The sequence below is a fragment of the Malus sylvestris genome, chromosome 15, assembly GCF_916048215.2.
Source record: "Malus sylvestris chromosome 15, drMalSylv7.2, whole genome shotgun sequence".
Lineage (NCBI taxonomy): Eukaryota > Viridiplantae > Streptophyta > Magnoliopsida > Rosales > Rosaceae > Malus > Malus sylvestris.
The window spans coordinates 44466857-44472386 of record NC_062274.1 but is presented as its reverse complement, the minus strand read 5'-3'; the positions used below and the strand labels follow the sequence as shown (position 1 = coordinate 44472386).

The 5530-nt window shown below is 35.0% G+C and overlaps 1 long non-coding RNA gene across 1 annotated transcript; it reads left to right on the top strand.

Annotated features, from left to right (window-relative positions):
* Positions 1–2612: 2612 nt before the first annotated feature.
* On the top strand, positions 2613–5057 carry LOC126601552 (uncharacterized). The gene is made up of 4 exons (XR_007615762.1): positions 2613–2960; positions 3044–3164; positions 3926–3984; positions 4847–5057. It is a non-coding gene; the product is annotated as an uncharacterized LOC126601552 (long non-coding RNA).
* Positions 5058–5530: the final 473 nt, after the last annotated feature.

The following is a 5530-nucleotide window of genomic DNA, read 5'->3' as shown; positions in this document are numbered from 1 at the left end:
AAAGCAAAGACTGGCGTTGCGATTTGCAATTTTTTATATTTTAAAATGACTAAAAGCCCATTTTACCCGCGTGAGGATCCTCTTTGTGAGGATCTGGAGATTCTCTAATCACATATGTTCATCATACATCATGCGGGCAGTTTTCATCAGATACTGTTTATATTTAATTTTAAAATTTACAATGATTTATAACTGTACAATATACAATATACGAATGCGATTGAAGGATCTCCGGATCTAAGAAGATCTGAAGAGGATCCTCATTCACTTTGCCCGCCACCTAAAAATGGAAAAGCTACCTACCAGTAAGCAGGTCTATATTTGTAAATTACAAGTTATTTTGTATGCTTATTATGCGTGCATAATATCCATTTTCCAAAAAACAAAATCCTAATGAGGAAAAAAAAAGGAAATGATATATCATTTTCTCGTACACATTGATATTTAATCACGTCAGTTGTTTTGTTTGATTTCTTTATCAGATTAAAACAGTGTAAAAATCAGTTCAGAAAAGTCTTGATGATAAAGAAAATATCACGGCCCATTCCTTTATCTAATGTAAGACTTTGGGTAAAATTCGAAAAGAGCCACTCACATGTAAGATTACACGTATTAGATTAATTCGGATATTAGGGATTCTTATTAGGTTTACAAAGATAATGCACTTGGTGATATTCCTAATTACGAATGCCAAATATCCAAATTCATCCAGTACAGATGATTTCCAAATTTACCTAAAAACCTGACTCTCACTAACCCCAAATATCTAATTGGACATCGAAATCAAGACGTGTTTCCCGATACTTGAAAGGCAACGAAGTTATAACATGCATATGATGTGTAAAAAGGATAAATAAATTAAAACCAAAGTCTAGAACTAACTTATTCTAAGAGTGAGAGTGCACAATGCAGGATGAAGTCTTATTACATATGCATGTAATGTCAGAGCATAAATAACTAGGTAATACAATAAAGAATATTATCATCCTGGGTAGGATGGATATTACACTACTAACAGGAAATAAATTTTCTACATTAACAAAAAATATGTTAGAACCACCAGTGATCTCTTTCGCTTGCCACCGAAATCTAGCTACAAAGTCCTAGCGGGATGCAAAACAAAAAATGTGAGTGGGCTTTGATTTCAAGGGTATATTATATACAGGGTAATGCTAGGGAAACTAAATTTGTAGACCAAATTTTGTAAACTAAATGATATGAAAGTTAACGATTGAATTATTACTTAAATTTTGATTAATGTGTTTATTTCTCATTTGTGACAAATTATTTACTTGACAAATTTAATCTACCTAGCATTACTTTTATATATAGTTTGCATAATTGAAATGCCCCTCAAACAAAAATGTTCAAAAGCAGTCCAAAATAATGCATCAAATAATGCAAGAGTATTTTCATCATATAAACAATGTTTTTTTATAATTAGTTTTTTTTGTGTGCAGGTCTTATTTATTTTTCATTTATTTATAGGGGAAATTGTTGTTTGACCCTTTGAACTCTTATTCCAGTTGAAATTGACCCCCTAAACTATTTTTTGGTAAATTAACCTCCTGAACTATTTGAAATAAAGCCAATAAACCCCTTATAGTTAGATTTTATCCATTATGCTATCAAATTCATGGGCAAATTAGTCTTTTTATCATTAATTCTTACATGTCACTTATAACCACCAATAAAATTAAGACATGTGGACACATAATAATGTGTAATGACAATGTGAAATGGTCTTTTACTTGAATGTTTCGTTTAATTTTTTTATGTTTCCTATTATGCTATAAGTTTTTGAATTATTTCATATCCACGTGTCATTATTTTATTGGTGGATATAACTGACAAGTAAGAGTTGATGATGAAAAGACTAATTTTCCTTTGAATTTGACGAAATAGTGGACATAATCTAACGGTAAGGGGTTAATTGGCTAATTTTAAATAGTTTAAGGGGTTAATTTACCAACTGGGGGTCAATTTCAATTGGGGTAATAGTTTAGGGGGTCAACCCGCAGTTTACCCTTATTTATAATTGAGTAAACTGTCGATTTCCCCCCTGAACTTTTCGATTGAAAAATTAAGGACTCAAACTAATTTTTTTAGCCAATTTGCCACCTACCGTTAGTTTTTCAAACATTCCATCCATATTTCTATTAAGTGAGACCATGTGCACAACATATAATGGTAGTTAAGTCATTTCACTCTTAAAAATGATTAAAAAACTGAAAATAATTTTTTTTTCTAAAAACAATTTCCCTCTATTTTCCCTCTAATTCCTATCCTCAATTTTAATTTTCACTCATTCCTATGCATGAGAAATGACATATGGTGTTATTGTCTTCAAAAGTATCTAAGTTAGTCTTTTTCTTGAAGCATGTACTGCCATTTTTATTTTCTTTAACAAATTAATAATTTGACAAATGCTCATGGTGTTATTGTCTCCAAAGCAATGCATTAATATAAACATGTTACATGTTGTGCTTCACTTTAGAGACATTAAGACTTTACTAGTAGAAGAGTTAGAAGAGTTATTGTCACAGCCCGTCCTGGAGATACATTTGACGGGAATGTGAAATGACGGATTTACCCTTAGCAGTTATTAAGGTACGTGTGTGTGATATGTTTGAACATTTCATGGTTCCTAAGTTTTTGGAAAATTAATTAAATTGGATTAAAGGTTGATTTAAAATTTGGTATGTATTTTTGTGTGGTTAAGGAATTAAAAGACTTGGAATTTTGGTGGGTTTTGTTGGACCACACAACACACACACGGGTCAACCTCAACCCTTTCCTTCCCCCGTGCTGCCTCTCTCCTCCCTCACGGCTTTCTCTCACTCTTTCACTCTCGACTTGTACGGACACACTCACCACCAAGCCTACAAGCACGGATCGAAGGTTGTGAAGGTACCATCGTGCTCGTGAGGACTATACGAACTCAACCACACCCATTTCAGGTAAGAAATCTTTCGATTTCACATCGAAATCCCAAGCACCGATTTTGGCACTGTTCATGAACTTTTTGTTGGTTTATTTTTAGGACAATCCAAGCTCATAGTGAGCTTAGTGAGGTCCCAAGGAAGCTTGGAGTGCTTCGTTGGAAGGATTTGGACGTCGGGATCACGAGGGTTAAGTTTGGCCGGTTTGCTTGGATTTTTCCGGTGAGATTTAGTTGTTTTTGAAGCTTAAAAGTAGTATATTGTGATTCTACATGTTGAGGGCTTTAAATTGATATATTATACGAAGAAAATGGTTGAGAAACGAAGGAGAACAAGCCATTTGAAAAATGCCCAGAATCCGGCCACCGGAGAAAAACCAGTCCGGCGAACTCGCGAGGAAGAAGGTGCGCGTGGGCGCGCGTGGACCCGTGCCTTCCTTGGTGCGTGGGGGCGCGTGCCACAGTAAAAAATTAGTTTAAAAATTTGTCGACGTCCGTGACGTCGAGTAGGTCAATGTGGTATATTCATATACCCAAATTGAGCACCGTATGAGAAAGTTATTACGATTATTGGTTAGGTGCTTTAAATAACGTTTTATAGTTTTCACATTTAGATGAAAATGTGAATTGACGATCCGACCGTTGGATCGTCACCAAACTTTGATACGTTGTAATACGTAATATTTGAGGATTATTGGAACTTACGGATTGGGAATCCGAGTTACGGATCTTCCGGAATTGGAGTTGTAAGTTCATAAAATAAAATGTTAACCGTCACTTAGTTTTGGAAATTGACGGAGATCCGACCGTTGGATGGTAATGAAATTTCAGGATGTTGTCCTAGAGATATATTGTGGACTCTGGAAGTTATGGATTTAAAATCTGAGTTGCAGATCTTTCGGATCAATCTACGTAGTGACGTATTTTATATAAGTTATATTCTATTGATATGATTTCTGAGGTTGGATTTGATTATTGTTCTAGGCGGCGATCGTCATGACGCCTTGATGAGTTGTGCTAGGGAGTTGTAGGGCGAACTCCAGGTGAGTGGGCAGTTTTGTTTTCGTATTACCTATATACTATTGAGTTTTCCCAGAAATTGAATTTAAATGAAAGCATGATTTAAAATGCCATGGATAGATTTATATGAAAAGTATGATTTGAAATGCCATGCATAGAAGTATATGAAAAGCATGAATTGATATATGATGCATATATATATGTGAATTGGTGCTGTGGACGCACAGGTAAGTATCAGGTGAGTTTTATATTATTCATGTGCATTGTTGATGTGTATATTATGGATAGCTCATAACCTGCAATCATGGTGTTAGTGCTTATATTATTCACCACACCGCACGCTCGTCTTGGATCCAAGTAGGTGGATGTCGTACAGACCAAGTGAGGGTTCCGATATGCTAGTCGTATAGATTACTAGATGTGATTCCGACTAGTGGGTGATCTTAGATTATGTGCACAGATGATTGATGAGAGAAGCACTAGGGCGTATTATTACACCATCCATGTCGTACAGACTACTTCAGGTAGTTCCGACTTATCTGCAGTGTAGTGCCGTACAGGTCATCGAGGTGACTCCGGTTGGATTGGATGTTGAGCTATGGAATTAACCGTACAGGACCAACTGCAGGGTCTCCGGTTAATTCAACTTTTCACCTGTTACATTGATGCATCATTTATTTTGTTTTCGAAATTACAACATGGCATACTTTCGGGTTTTAAAGAAAAATTGATGATTCGAGATTTATGAAAAGTATTATGTTATTATACTATTTTCTGGGAAAAGTATACAGGTTTTACAGTGAGGGGTTAGAATTATTTTTGGCAAAATGTTTTTGAAAAGCTTGGTTTTACTGACCCACTCAATTTTGTTTTTCACCCCTCCAGGTTCTTGATAGCAGAGTTTTGGTGGCCACGAGGAATCCAACGGTATTCTGACAGAAATCACAAAAGTAGGACTCACCCTCGAGGGTTTCCATTTTAATAATTGTATTTTAAAAGCTTCCGAACTGTGTAAATGGTTACGTCACTCTCATGTGACGGCCAGCATGCCCTCATTCGGGACGGGGTGTGTCAGTTATAAAAATAGTTTCCAGTAGTTAACATTTCCGCCATTTAGTAAAAACTACAACAAGTCAAAGAAAAAAATTACTACTCCAATCATCAGCATCAAAACTCCAAAGATCGGCTAACTGCACTAATCCTAACTATTCCTCCAATTTTCTAGCAATAATATCCAACCAAATCACAAAAAAAATATATATATATATCATACCCACGCAGTTCCACAAAGCTTTGCTTGCCTCCTCAAAGTACAATATTTTCAAATAATAAATTAATTACTATAAAAGAGAAGAAAGTGCACAACTCAACCTAGAATCAAATTATGAATATTTCAATTGCATTCTTGCACATTTAACACCATGAGCATTTGTCAAATTATTAATTTGTTAGAGAAAATAAAAACGGTAGTACATGCTTCAAGAAAAAGACTAATTTAGATACTTTTGAAGACAATAACACCGTATGTCATTTCTCATGCATAGGAATGAGTGAAAATTAAAATTGAGG